General features: G+C 52.2%; 1 protein-coding gene across 6 annotated transcripts in view; it reads left to right on the forward strand.

Moving 5' to 3' along the window:
- Positions 1–15256, forward strand: part of TEKT5 (tektin 5) — a 53823-nt gene that overhangs the window by 31110 nt on the left and 7457 nt on the right. The gene's annotated exons all lie outside the window — the stretch shown is intronic.

A 15256-nucleotide genomic window follows, 5' to 3' on the forward strand; every position in this document is an offset into this window, starting at 1 on the left:
AACTGAAAGGACTCCGTGCTTACACTCCAGGCGGGCCCATTAAACAATTCCTCATTCCCCTCTCCCCCTGGCAACCGCTACTCTCCTTTCCGTCTCTGTGCATCGAGTACTCTAGGTACTTCCTGTTAGTGGACTCGCACAGTATTTGTCCTTTTGTGACTGGCTTATTTCACTTAGCCCAAGGTCTTCAAGGTTCATCCGTGTTGCAGCGTGTGTCAGAATTTCCTTGCTTTGTAAGGCTGGATAATATTCCATTGACTGCACACACTGTGTATCCATTCATCCTTCTATGACTACTTGGGTTGTTTCTACCTTTTGGCTTTTATTCAAGCGTTTTCTTCTAAGAGGCATTTCCCGTGGTGGATCAAATACAGGTCATTGTCATGTTTCGTGGCATGAAGTCTGAGGCCTGGAGCTGACTTGGGAAGGCTCCTGTGATGGGTCTTGGTGGCTGATTTCTCATCTGTGAAGCAGGAAATGAGAAATCCTGCTCAATGACGTTATTGCGAGGTTAATGAGTTGGTCTCTTAGAATAGTACTTGGCTCATAGTAAACACTCAGTAAGAGGTAACTGTAAGTATTAATGTTGTCAGTGTAGAGAAGAAGGGTCTTTTGGGTGGGGGTAGGGAGCAAAACCTTTTCCCTTCCCAAATTTCTCCAGGGAAGTTTTGAATTATTACTAACAGCCTCATTGCTGATCGGAGAGTTTTTGCAAGCACGTGGATTTTTATTAATAGTCATTATTTATCACCAGCTGCTCTGTGAATTAAGCCAGCACCCATTTGAAACACTCCAAACCTCAGCATGATACAGCTGACGTTTGCCTTAGCAAGGACTTGTCTTCTGGTTGGTGACTATCTCACCTGGTGTTTTTATTATCTCTGAGACAATAAAAGAAGGAGTTGATATAATGAAGATAAGTGTATAGCAACCATTTCACCTTTCAACAGATTGCTTCAGCTGGACGGTTTGAAATGCTCCCTTTAAAATGTTATCTGTTCATTGTTGAGCTTGGCCTGATTCCCCTTGGCAAGAGGTATTTCTGGAAAACTCTCTGCTGTGCTGCAACGCAGTTATTGCCCAAGACGTCCTAGGAATCCACTTTATAATGTGGATTCCACTTTATTAATTCCACTTTATAATCCGCTTTATGACATTATATAAAGTGGCCAGGTCTACACTGCTCCCCATGCAGACTTTGAATCCCCTGGTAGTTTGGGGCTGTGTAGGCAGCCTTAGCTGTTCACCATGATCCTGGGGTTCCATCCCCAAGGCCACACCCCAAACCTCGTAACTTGCCCTGGTTCCTTGCATTTTGGGGCTGTGGGGTGACTCCCAGTCACGTTGACCACTGCTGGGAGAGAGGCTGGTGACTTCTCTGGGCTGAAGCTGTTGATGACCACAGGCTGCTGCCTTTGAGAACCGATCCCTCCTGAGAGCTGGGGCCCCTGGGGGTTCACCAGCCCAACATCAGACCACATCTGCATCCAGTTACCCAACTGAATGTGCCTTTTAGGGGGACGACTCTTCATGTGGGGGAGATGATGCCAGGACTGGGGAGCGGAGGTATGGAGCAGGGACACTGCTGTCAAACAACTCTTCTTCTGAAGTTGTGGCAACTAGACCCTGGCGGGGAAGTGCTAGTCGGCGTGTCACATGGATGCAGCGTTCACATCACTGAGCCACACAGTGAGAAAGTTATTCATTCTTCGTCTTTTTCCAATCCTTGTGATGATCTGAAGAGGACAGTCTTTATCGGATGCTAGAATGCCTTCCTCACCTCTTTTTAGAAATTGAGTTCACGTTGGTTTATAACGTTATATCAGTTTCAGGTGTACGTCATTCTATTTTGGCTTCTGTATAGACTGCATGGTGTTCGTCACCAAAAGTCTAGTTTCCGTCTGTCACCATACGCACGTGCCCCTTTACTCTTTTCTTCCTCCCTCAACCCCCTCCCCTCCAGTAACCACCAATCTGTTCAATGTATCTGTGTGTTTATTTGTGTTTCACATATGAGTGAGATCATACGGTATTTGTCTTTCTCCATCTGACTTAGTTCACTTAGCATAATCCCTCAAGGTCCATCTGTGTTGTCGCAAATGGCATGGTTTCATCCTTTTTTGTGGCTGAGTAGTATTCCAGTGTGTATGTGTGTGTGTGTGTGTGTGTACACAACACATCTTCTTCCTCACCTCTTTCTTACCAGCTGGTCTCCCTTTTAAACACAGAGCGCCAGCCTCGGGCTAAGAACGTGGGCCAGGCAGCAGTATCCAGCCAGAGTCAAATAATATAGTTTTACCTTCATCTTGTTTCATGCCTTTTTATGGTTCTTTCCATTTATGGCAAATGATACTGATTTTCCACTGATAATAGTGATATAAACGGTTTTTTTTTTAATTTTCCTTCTTCTTCTCCAAGCCTCCCCAGTACATAGTTGTTTATTTCAGTTGTGGATCCTTCTAGTTGTGGCATGCGGGACGCCGCCTCAGCGTGGCCTGATGAGCGGTGCCATGTCCGCGCCCAGGATCCGAACCGGAGAAACCCTGGGCCACCGAACTGGAGCGTGCGAACTTAACCACTCAGCCACAGGGCTGGCCCCTCAAGTTTTATTTTTAAATAAATACATTCAAGATTTTTTTTTTTAAGTGATTTGATCTGTGGAAAAGATTGTTACTCACGTTATAAGCGATATGAGAGGATATGGCAGAATTGGTAAGGATGGTAATGAAAACCTGAGTGTTGGAAAAGTAGACCGTCCAGTGTAGACCTGTGTATCTCAGATTTTACTGCGTGTGCAGCAAACATCAGCATTACCTGGGGGTGGCATCCAAATGCACATTCTGATGGAGCAAGTCTGGGATCGGGCCTGGGAATCTGCATTTTGAACAGGCTGGTCGGGGGGAAGGCGGGACCCCAGCGCTGCCGGTAGGAAGTAACAGAGCGTAGGTCGCAGAGCACGTTGACTTTGACAAACATCTGGATAAGCAGCTGCTCCTCCCTCCCTCTCCCTCCTCTCTCTCTCTCTTCCGGATTCAGAATGTTCTGGGAACCAAAGCCTTCAAAAGGCAAGCGTCGGTCACCCGATTCTAATCAGATTGTCTCTAATTGCAATTTGCTCCCAAGCTTCCAAGCTGAGCCAGGTCACTCCTCCCTCGGGGATCAGGTCAGCTCACCCCATCACACAGATCGTGCCCAATTTGTGCAGACCCAGACACCTCTCTGGGGTTCCTGCCACCCCCCAGCAATGCCTGCCCTTGAGTCAAAATCTCACTTTCCCGTCTTGGTTATTAATATGGCCCGAGCAAATGACGTTAGGAGCTGGGGGATGGGGACGAGCCCGAAGCACGGCCTCGATCAGGTTGTCAGAGATTAGTTGGTTTCTCTGCTTCCTCTTGAGCTCTCACCGGCAGGCACATGCGTGGGCTTCCTTGTGGTCAGAGGCAGTGGACTTTGACCCCCAGAACATTCAGCCTCCTGCCTGATCTGCCTGGAGTCCTCGCATCTCGGTGGGTGGCTCTGATGCTTCCAGCTGCTTCCAGCTGCTTCCAGGGGCTTCCAGCAGTCCCACCTCCTAGATGCTCAGTCCCAAATCTTGGTGTCCTCCTGGACGCCTCTCTCTCTCCCACCCCACATCCATTCCGTCAGCAAATCAGTTCCTTCTACTTTGAGATTCTTATCACTTCTCACTCCTTCCTCTGCTTCCGCCCTGACCCGGGCCACCACCTCTTGCCCAGATGACCACTGTGACCACCTAACCGCTCTGTTTGCTTTTGCTATGGCCAACTGGTTAGCTGGCAGCCAGCGGACAGGGTATCCGGTCCTTGAGTGGGCTAACTCGATCTACAGAGAAAACAAGTTCAACTGCTTTCGATTTTTCACTGCCCGAGAGTTTAGCCGGAGAGCGTAGGCGACAGGCTCTCTCTGGGTAACACCTGCCGGTGTCCATGGGTCCCCATCTTCCCCTTGGGTAGGCCGGGCTGCACCACTGCTGGCGTGAGATCTCCCAGCATCCCTCACCTTTGCAACCGTAGCACCTCCCAAAATGCACGGTGCACGTGAATTCTAAGGCGGTGTAGACCAAGTGGTTTTTATCACAGGATAAACACTAGCAGTCCATGGCTTGAACTTGGCCCACGTATTATTTGACCCCTCACAGTTTTCTTATAATAGCTTTGTTTATACTTGACACATAATTATCTGCACGTATGCCAAGTGTCCAATCTGAGAAGGTTTGATGTCTGTGTGTCAGGAAGCCACCACCTCAATCCAGTAGTCAACACATGGAAAGTTTCCTTGTGCCCCTTTGTCATCGCTCTGCCGTGTCCCTCCCTCCCCATTCCCAGCACAACCACTGCCCTGCTTTCTGTCTACAGATTACCTTGCATTTTCTGGAATATATAAACAGGGACATATCCTGTGCACTCTTTTTTTTCTTTGGCTTCTTGCTGTCAGCATAATCACGATTCCTAGTTTATCCCTTCCTATCACTGACATCGCGTCGCGTGGCTGTACCCCTCGTGTACATTGTATCCATATACCACAATTTGTTTATCCAGCCACCTGTTGTTGGACATTAGGGCTGTTTCCAATTTTTGCTCTTACCAAGACGTTTGTATGCACTTTCCTAGAGTTTTTTAATATTTTGGTTAAAAATGGAGATTTCACATCAAAGTTCAGATTTCCAGAATCTCCTGCAAAATTGGTAGCTCTAGCAACTCTGCGCCCACATTTCTCCAGGGGAGCAGTGGGCAGAGTGCATCTCTTGGGACCGGGCCGGGCTCTCCAGGTGCCTCAGTCCCCGCCGCCCTCCGTCAGGGCCCACTCCCCTCATGGCGCTGCTGGCCTGGTCCCAGGAGGCGTATCCACGGGGACGCTGTGCTCTGCGCCTCCTCAGAGGAAGGGCAGGAAAGGCAGATGGAGAAAGCAGCCCTGAGGTGTGGGAAGGCTTCACAGAACACAGAGGGGCTCTGAGTTTTCACCTTGGAAGCCTTGCTTTCGCTCTGAAGCTTCTTTGGGGTTTTGACCTCCCGGTGGTCACTGACACCTGGAGGTAGTGGGAGGTGGTGCAGGACAGGAAGGCACAGCGTCTGAGGGGCGAGGGCCCACAGCCGGCGATCTGAAGCCCCAGCGCCTGCTGCCTGCCCCTGTGTTTGTCCAAGGAGGTCTGGAACCCATTGTGGAGTGGGAAATGCTTTTGTGCTTTGCAAGCAGCCGGATCCCTTCCAGCCCCGGTGCCCGCAGCCAAATACTGACGCTCTCGTTTCTAAAACTGGCCCAGCCCAGGGGAAGTGGAGCCGTGGACAGTCTGGTGAGGAGAGGCAGGGGCCAGGCTGTGAAGGACACTGCGTCTTGGAGAGAAAGTTCTCTTTTCAAGTTCTCTCCATCCCTCCTTCTGCTGGTGTCAAGGAGCAAGGCTCATGCGATGCTCATTTGTCTTTAACATCTCTTTCATTTGCCTTCTCCCTTTCTTTTTCTTCTTCTTCTTCTTCTTTTTTTTTTTTTTGCTGAGGAAGATTGGCCCTGAGCTAACATCTATTGCCAATCTTCCTCTTTTTGCTTGAGGAAGGTTGTTGCTGAACTAATATCTGTGCCAATCCTCCTCTATTTTATATGTGGGATGCCACCACAGCATGGCTTGATGATCAGTGTGTAGGTCCGTGCCTGGGATCTGAACCAGCAAACCCCAGGCTGCTGAAGTAAAGTGTGCGAACTTAACCACTATGCAACCAGGCCAGCCCGGCCATCTCCCTTTATAACAAGGTGTCAAGCCTCAGGCCAACTTTGAACCTTTGAAAGGCAACAGAACTTAGAATTAATTTCTTTTTTTCTATTTTCTCTTTGTTATACTCTCTATTAATGGCAAGGGACACTAGTTTTCTGCTGTGGCAATAATACAAAGATTCCATTTCAGATACGTTTGTCAAAGGCTGAAAAGGGAGTTGATTTGAAGGAAAATATTGCATACTTGTACAGGTGATATGTGGCGATGGCATGTTGACTCTCGGGGCCACATGTGGTAGGTCTCTGCTGGATGCTCACCTGAGCAGAGAGGAGCCAGAGTCTCTCCAGAGTCACTGGGCTCAGGTCTCATCCTGGTAGCTAGGTGGTGTGTGCTTGCGGACACCCAGCATGAGGGGTCCCTCAGAGCTCGGATATGGGTGGTTCTGAGGGCTGTGTCAAATGGTGGGGTGGCAGGGGTAGGGTGGGGGCTGTGTCACCAGTTATCTGCCCGCAGTGACACTGTGCCAAATGGGAGAGGAGCTGCTGGAATCAGGAAAACAGCCAAAGTTCCAAGCTGGGAAGGTAGCCAGCAAATGCAGGAAGTTGGAGGGACCAGACGAGGCGGGGAGAGAATGAGCAAGGGTCAGGATGGCACGGGCTGGGGTGGGGTGCGGGGGGCAGTACCAATGAGGCTGTTTTGAGCTCATTTTGTGAACATCACTGATGCTCATGGAAGCTATTACTTCCCCCCTCCCCCTGCGCTCTTCAGTGGGTGTCAGCCAATCACACGCTTTGACTGGAAGCCCTGGGCAGGACGGTCGCTGGGATCGATTGCTGCTGAGACCAGAATATAAGATGCAACGTGGCCGACGCGCAGGGTTGCCTTGTCATCTCCCTGTGTTTATATGTCCCAGCAGTGTCCTAATTTCTTCCACCTTGTGCTTGTGCACCTTTGGGTCCTCGGCTGCTCGCCTGCTTGGGACCTGCTGCCCAGCCTCGCCTACACTCCCAGCTTTCGCATCTACTTGCCTCGTCCTTTGTCTGGAAGGACAAAGATTCCCCTTCCATCTCGGCATCCGTCATCCCCACATGTGAGCCCTGCAGTGCGGTGCAGACGGCCGGGTTCAGTTCTGGCTCTGGCCCTTCCCGGCTACGTGACCAAGGTCAGGTCAGCTGTAAAAATGGTAAAAAGCCATGGTCTGATTTATGACCTGCTGAAGCGGCGGGACAGGCAAAGCGAAAGAACATGGCATCTGGAATCAAAAGCCCAGGGTTGGATTTTGGTAGGGCTAAGGGATCTTGGGAAAGTAACCAGTTCTGCGGAATCTCAGTTTCCTGATCGCTAAGAAAGGACTAATGCCGCTAGCTGTGAGGATGAAGTGAGAAGGTACAGCTGAGCAGTTCTCAGCGTCGGCTACACATTGGAATCACCCAGATGCCAGAATCCCCTCTCCAGGGATTCTGATTTATTTGGGGTGTGGCGTGAGCATCCCACCTTTGAAACCCTCCCCAGCCAAGACTGAAAACCAGAGGTTCAGAGTTCAGACCACTGGTTCTCAAGACGTGGTCCTTGGACCCGCAGCATCAGCATCACCTGGGAACTTGGTGGAAATGCACATGTCCGGGCTGCATCCCAGATTTAATGAATCAGAAAACGTGGGGCTCAGCCATCTGAGTTTTAACAAGTCCTCCAAGTGTGCAACAAATGTTTGCCAATTCCCTCCCTCCCTCCCTCCCTCCCTCAAGCCACTATTTACTACCCCCCCCCCACCCCATGTACTAGACTCTGAGTTCGGTGCTGAGGATACAACAGGACTGGGACAAGATCCCTGCCCTCAGGGGGCTTATGTTCTAGTGGGGAGACTGATTGAAAAAAGAAGTAAACACATAATTAATTAAAAATGGTGGTAGATGTTAAGAAGGAGATGCTCAAAGGGCTGAGAGAGTGGACACCCTAAATTTTCACAGAATCACAAAAGCATCTGCTCTAGCAGGGCCCCGCCCCCCGCCCCCCCCCCACCGGTTTGTAAACCCCTCTGGAACTTGCAGGACCCCTGACCCCAGACGGCCTCGCAGCGGCTGGTATTTGTGTCGGTCTGGCTTTGTCTGAGGCAGCTGGCCACCTCTGGACAGAAGCAACTGTGAACAGGACTTATGCAACATCTGTCCCATGGAGGAGGTCTCGCCCCGGGGTGAAGTCACTCCCCAGTGGCATTTACCAATGTCTGGAGACATTTTGGTTGTCACAACTCAGAAGGGGGGCTACTAACGGTAATGAGTAGGACCCGGGGATGCTGCTAGACACTCTCCGAGGCGCAGGACAGCCCCGCGACAGAGAAGCATCTGTCCCCAAAAGTCAAGAGTGCCAAGTTTGAGACTCTGGAGCGTCCAGGTCCTGAATTTCCAGCGAGGTCCCTCCAGAGTGTTCCCCACCTCGCTCTCCTTGCTCCTGGGCTGCCACGCTTAAAAATCTCCCACCATTTGACCAGAAAAAGGATTCCAAGCTGCTTCTCTCTTCCCGAGCTGAGAAAACTGCGCTGAGCCAGGCATCTCCTTGGAAACCCCTTGGCTTCAGGCAATTTGGAAAACAATAAATTTGCAAAGGTTGCACAAAGCACCCAGAAGCCTACAGCCGGCTGGAACTGCTAAATCCGTTTTTTCCCTCCACATCAAAAATAATTTCCTGGACTTCGAGGCTTTCTCTGCTGTCACAAGACAAGACGCAGGCAGATAGTCTTACATGGCAGACAGGCCTGCCAAACCCATCCTGCCTTTCAAAGCCTTTGGGTGGGTTTTGGTTGCAGCCAGGAATATCAGCCCGCTTTTCCGCTGAGCCGAGGTCAGTTTCATCTGAGGCAGACCTGGCAATTGCCTTTCACCCCCTACAAGGCCAGAGACCATTTCCAGAAAGCACAGATCTCGCCCTTTCCTCATGCTGGTGGCAGGGGCAGGAGGGGGTCGAGGGGTTTGCCCTCAGCTGGTCCGCTAAAGGCCTGAGGATAGATGATCACCATCTAGTTTGCCATCCTGCCGCAGAAGGAAGGAGAAAAAAAGGGTGACCCCCACGCCCGTCCCTGCAGCTAGTAAGTGGCAGAGCCAGGATTTGAATCTAGGTGTCTTGCTCCAGAGTTCATTCTTTAAGTTAATGTGAACATCCCCTCACTCCCCCCAGCACAGCCTATAAGAACAATAGTAACAGGTAACATCTAGATCGGTGGCTCTCGAATGGGGCAGTTTTGCACCCCAGGGGACATTTGACAATGCCTGGAGACATTTTCGTTGGTACAGCTTGGCAGAGGGGTGCTACTGGCATGTAGTGGTGGAAACCACGGATGCTGCCAAACATCCTACAGCTCACAGAACAGTCCCCCACAACAAAACCCAGCCCCCATTGTCAATAATGCTGAGGCTGAGAAGCCCTGGTCTCCTGGCATTAAGGTTTGATTTAAAAAAAGAAGAAGAGAGGAAAAAAGGTAGATAGATGGATATGTGGATGGATGGATGGGTGGGTGGATACATGGATGGATGGATGGATGGATGGATGGATGGATGGATGGGATGGGTAGATGGATACATGGATGGATGGATGGGTAGATTGATACATGGATAGATGGATGGGTGGGTGGGTGAACAGATGAGTGGCTGCCTGGCTGGATGGGTAGATGGATACATGGATGAATAGATGGATGGATGGATGGATGGATAAATGGATGGATGGATGGGTGGCTGGCTGGCTGGAAGGGTAGATGGATACATGGGTGGATGGATGGATGGATGGATGGATGAGTAGATGGATACATGGATGGATGGATGGATGGGTGGCTGGATGGATACATGGATGGATGGATGGATGGATGGATGGATGGATGGGTGGCTGGATGGATACATGGATGGATGGATGGATGGATGGATGGATGGGTGGCTGGATGGATACATGGATGGATGGATGGATGGATGGATGGATGGATGGGTGGCTGGCTGGCTGGAAGGGTAGATGGATACATGGGTGGATGGATGGATGGATGGATGAGTAGATGGATACATGGATGGATGGATGGATGGGTGGCTGGATGGATACATGGATGGATGGATGGATGGATGGATGGATGGATGGGTGGCTGGATGGATACATGGATGGATGGATGGATGGATGGATGGATGGGTGGCTGGATGGATACATGGATCGATGGATGGATGGATGGATGGATGGGTGGCTGGCTGGCTGGAAGGGTAGATGGATACATGGGTGGATGGATGGATGGATGGATGAGTAGATGGATACATGGATGGATGGATGGATGGGTGGCTGGATGGATACATGGATGGATGGATGGATGGATGGATGTGATGGCTGGTTGGATGGATGGATGAGTAGATGGATACATGGGTGGCTGGCTGAATGGATGGGTAGATGGACACATGGATGGATGGATGGGTAGAAACCCAGGTCTATAGAGTGCTTGCTATGTGCCAGCCACAGTGCTAAACATGGGGGCCCTATTGGGGACCCATGGGGTACTATTATTACCTCCATTACATGGATGGGGAAACAGGCTCAGAGAAGTTTGGCAATTTGCCAAGGCTATATGCTTGATAGTGTGGTGCTGGCACTTAGACTCAGGCTGGCAGCTCCGAAGCCTCTCTTCTAGAAGGCTCCACCTGATCTTAGGGAACAGGCAGGCTGAAATCTGTGAAATCAGGCCTCTCCTCACTGGGCACCCTCCATCAGTTACCGGTGCTCCCCATTTTGCCTTTTGTATACTCCTGTGGCCTCGTTCCTTCTGCGTCTCTCCACCCCACCTCGATGTGGCCCTCCTGCCTCTCAGTTCCCCACTGGCCTCCTGCCCTCTGCCTCTGTGCCCTCTGTCCACCCTCCAGACAGCAGCCAGAGAGACCTGCCTCGGACTACAAATCCGACCGTGTCCTTCTCCAGCCTTAAAGCTTTGTGTGCCTGGGAGCCCCCGGAGGGTTTTGTTAAAGTGCAGATTCTCTTAGTAGGTCTGGGGTGGGGCCTGAGATTCTGCATGTCTCCCACGCGCTCAGAGTCCAGCGATGCTGGTCCATGGACTACACTTTGAGCAGCAAGGCACTGGAGAAATTATTCTCTTCTCTGAACGCTGGCAGGCTCGGAGGAGCAGCACCCGCGTAGGAGGCGGGCTGCCTAGACGGATCAGGACTTCCTCCGTGGTGGGCTAGAGCAGGGCTCTCAGACTCCTGGCCCTGGGGCCAAGTTTGCCCCCTCACCTGGTTTTGTAAATAAAGTTTTATTGGAACACAGGCACCCCCATACATATATATTGATGGTGGCCGCTTTGACGCTACAATGGCCGAGTTGAGTAGTTGTGACAGAGAACCCCATGGCCCAGAAATCCTGAAATATCTACCACCCGCACATTTACAGAAAAATGTGTCCACTGTCTAGAGCATCTTGAAGATGCTCCGGAAGGCTGTGTATTGGGACTTCCAACCCTCTGAAGGGAGCTGACTTGAAGAGTTAAAAACAAGATCAAACACACGCACACGCACACGCACGCAGAGCTGTACCTCGTACCTGCAGCTAACCATTCCAGGCTGGGTGTCGGAGGAGGTGGCTCCGGGCACATGTGGGAGATTGATGGTGGACTGGGGCCTGTGTGGAGCATGTTGCCTGGTTCAGGAGTGCCTGCAGCGCCCAAGCCAGTGAGGCAGCACGGCGTCGAGTTCCCCTTTGCTGGCTAAGGGGATCTGGGCCCCACACGGCTCCAGCTCTGAGTGGGGTGTGAGTTCCCCAGCTGGTTTGTTTTAGCACTTGGATGGGAACCCAGATCTCCTGACTTCCTGCCCAGGGCTCCTACCTCCGAGGCACCCTGCGTGGAGGCCCCTGTGGCTGGGAGTCTGCCAGGAGGGGGGTTGGCTAACAAAGAGAACTCTGGTTCCCCGGCGGGGGGATGTGGGCCCCCAACTGCCTTCAGCTGGTTCCCTCTCTGAGCCACATTCCAGAAGCTGAGAACGAGGACGTCCTCCTCCATTGCACAGGCGACCCCTGCCTTGACCCCTTACACCCAAATAAGTGGGTAGATGGAGGTTAAGCCCAAGGCCTGGACTGGGGGTCTGAGGGAGTTTATGTTCCCTGCGAAGACAAATTCTGTCAAGTGAATCTGAATTTTCTGTTGTCTTACGTTAAAAAAAAAAAAAAAAAGACCCATGATCCCAAAAGGAAAATCTCATCACAGACTGAACGTTGCAGGATGGGGGCTGGGGGTGGGGTGGGATGCGTGATTGCATGAAGCCCAGAGAGGTTAAGTGAGCCGTTCAAGGTCACACAGCGGGGAAGAGCAGGAGCTAGAATTTGAACTTAGATCTGTGTGATTTGCACAGGGGCTCAGTGAGCTGAAGTGACCTGGCCCTCCCCGGCCTCCAGGCAGGGCGTGTCAGGGCTTAGGACTCCCCACCCCCAACCCCGTCTAAAGCCTTGACTGGCAGGCAGCCCAGCCATCCCTTCTCAGCTGAGTTCCAGCTCTGGACGAGACTCCTCCCATGGGGTGACCCCCTGGGCCAATCCCCAGCGACCCCGCCCAGCTGCGGGTGAGCCAGGCTGTGCCCCAAGGAGCCTCTTTCTCCGTACTTCTTCCGCTTTGTGGGAGCAGAAAGGTTAACATCCCTGGGGACCAACGGGGTGGGGGTTCCTGAGGCTCAGGGCAGCCCTTCAGGGCTCAGGCACTGGGGAGAGAGAGACACACAGAGATCACTCTACTTGGCCAAGGGAAAATGGGGGACGGAGCATGATGACTTTTCTTGTGGCACTTTCCAGGGTGTGTTTGTGGGAGAAACACGCACGTGCATGCACACCTACACGCACATGCTTGCCTTGGCAAGAGTGGGAGGCGGCACCATTGCTCTGTGGGACCGCACAGGAGAGCTGGTGCGTCTCGCCAGCCATGTGCTGGGCAGTGCGGGAAGGGGTTTACACACTTGCCGAGAGTTCCTTCTCCCAGGCCCGGTGCTGATTGTCACCTCTTCTCTGTGAGTGGGAATGATTCTGATGCCCGTTCAACCATGTCACTGGAAAGGCTCAGAGAGCTTAGGACACTTGCCTAAGTTCACCCAACCTAGACGGGCTGGGTCTGGGGTCTGGGTAGACCCAGCAGTCTAATGCCAAGGTCTGTACTCTTGTCTTAAGCACATACCCATGGTGTGTATTTCTCCATCCAGGGAGCGCATGCTCATTGAGCACCTGCAAATTGGCTAATGAAAAATTAGTTCCTTGTGGTCCTGGGTGAAGATGTCCTACAGTTTATACCCAGGAGTGGATGTGCTGGGGTATGTGGGTCACCCTCTTAGACTTGGGGCTCTTCTCCCAGGGGACGTCATGGAATTTGGGGTCCAGGGACCAGGCCGACCTAGAGCTCAAAGCTCAGATGCCAAGGTCAAAGCCAGGCTGGGCCAGGCTGGCACGGGGAGCCTGCACGGGCGCCGAGCAAATCCTGTTTCCTCCTTAGCGTGGGGGTGAAGGCTGCTCTGTGTCCGGCTCCAGCCCCAGGTCAGCCCACGGGGTCTCTGCCTCCTGGCCTTGGGGGTCACATTCCTCAAACTTCGGGAGGCTGAGTCACTGCACCCGGGGCTTCTGGAGGTACACAGGCTGGCAGGACTGGGGTGGGCGGCAGGGGCTGACCCCAAGACAGAGTTGTGTGTGTGTGTCTTTTTTCTCCCTTCTCTTGAAGATGACCCTGGCTGTGAGTGACAGGCTGGATGAGAAGTTAGGTTACAGGGGACATTTTTAGCAGGGAACACACCCTCCTGGGCAGATCTGCTTTGCGTGTGAGTCATTGATCGGCTCTAGAGTGGCCACTTCTGGAAAACCCCTACTGTTCTGGAAAATCCACGGGCAGGACCAAGCAAGAAGTGCCAGTGGGGACAGGGGCTGGTGGCATGGAGAACCAAGCAGCCGTCGGTTCCAGCTGCCCCTGACACCAGTGGACGCCAGCCCCAACAAGGAGATGGGAGGGAGGGGACTTTTCACAGTGGCCCAAGGATCCCTGTAGCATCCTTGTTCCAGCTGGCACTGCCCGCTTAGCTCCCCAGCTCCCTCTGGATTCTCCCACCTGCTGTATCTGTGTACCTGGGAGACACACAGTGTGACACAGGGCTTCCCAAATTCAGTCAGTCCTGGCCACCTTCCCAATTTTATCATATCCGTGTGCCACCTGGGCTGTTATTTACTTTATATTACTATTTAAATGGAGTCACTGAAAAATGCTTAAAAATACAGTCATTTAAAATATATTTATGTCACTTCTATAAGCGGAAAACCAACAGCCCTGGCAAAGATGGGGCGTAGCTAGGAAGGTGTATATAACGAAAGCGGAGCAGACCTGATAAAACGTAGCCAGAGCCTCTTGCCTGCGGAAGCCTCTTGATTCGGCAGCTGCTGTTTGTCGCTCGAGGGAGGGGAGCAGGTGTGCGAGGCCGTGCTCAAGGCAGGCTGGCACCACGCCGGGACTGGATCCTGGAGGTGGTCAGCAGGCTTGAAAAAGCATTGCTAAGTTTCGGTTCTCCAGCATTTCCCATTCGTTGTTCATCGTCTTGCTGTGTCCCTGTCCCTCCGCTGTGCTCACGCAGGGGTTCCCGCAGGACTGAAATAAGCATGTGTCAGGTGCCTCTTTTGTGGCCATGTTCCCCCACCGATGCCCTGTGCGCTACAGGCTTCCAGTCATGTTTTTAGCAGAGAGGAGGTGGAAGGAACTTGAACTTCTGTGAGGCTGTAGAAAACGCCGTCGAAATTGGAGTGAGTGCTTGTCGGTGCCTAATAGACGTTGGTTGCACGAAGGAGCAAATGAACGAGTGAACAATCCGTTAGAATATAAACTCCACAAAGGCAGGTTTTCCCTCTGTGCTGTTCACTGCTGCGTCCACTGCCCAGAACAGTGCTTGGCCCTTAGTAGCTGCTCAGTGAACTTTCTTGAGTCAACGAGTGAATCAGTGAATCCGTGAATTAATGAGTGAGCGAATGAAGAAATGATTGAGCCCATGAATGAGTGTCGGCCCTTGCCCTGGACTTAAGAGATAGGCCTTCTGTAAACTTTCAGGCCCCCAGTGTGGCTGGCCGAGCCCTGAGCTGGGGACCAGAGGGTGGAGCGAGCACACAAAAGAAGCCAGGAGAAGTACAGCCTGGGTTCCCCGGGCCGAAGCCCTCACTGAGGGCAGAGGAGCATCCTGGGAGCTGCTTTCACAGCTGGGGTGGGGCGGGTGGGTACCACCAGCAGCCAAACCCTCTGTAACATCCCCCTCATCCCATCCCACCAATAGGCTCCCCCCCCGAGCAGGGACATCTGGATGGTAGAGTGAGGGGCTGTCACCCGTGCTGGGCAGTGTGGTGCCAAGAAGCGTTGCTCGTCTATAGAAGGCTCGATTTTCTTCTGTACCAGGCTCGGGTGGGGCTGTCTGAGCTGTGCGGATCTGTGGCAGCTTTCTCAGGAAAATCCCCAGGACTTCTAAGACAGGTGCTCCCCGACTGGAGTGTTTACATGCCGGCCCAGAACATTCTTACTGGGATAAT

Source organism: Equus przewalskii, chromosome 12 (assembly GCF_037783145.1).
Source record: "Equus przewalskii isolate Varuska chromosome 12, EquPr2, whole genome shotgun sequence".
NCBI classification, from domain to species: domain Eukaryota; kingdom Metazoa; phylum Chordata; class Mammalia; order Perissodactyla; family Equidae; genus Equus; species Equus przewalskii.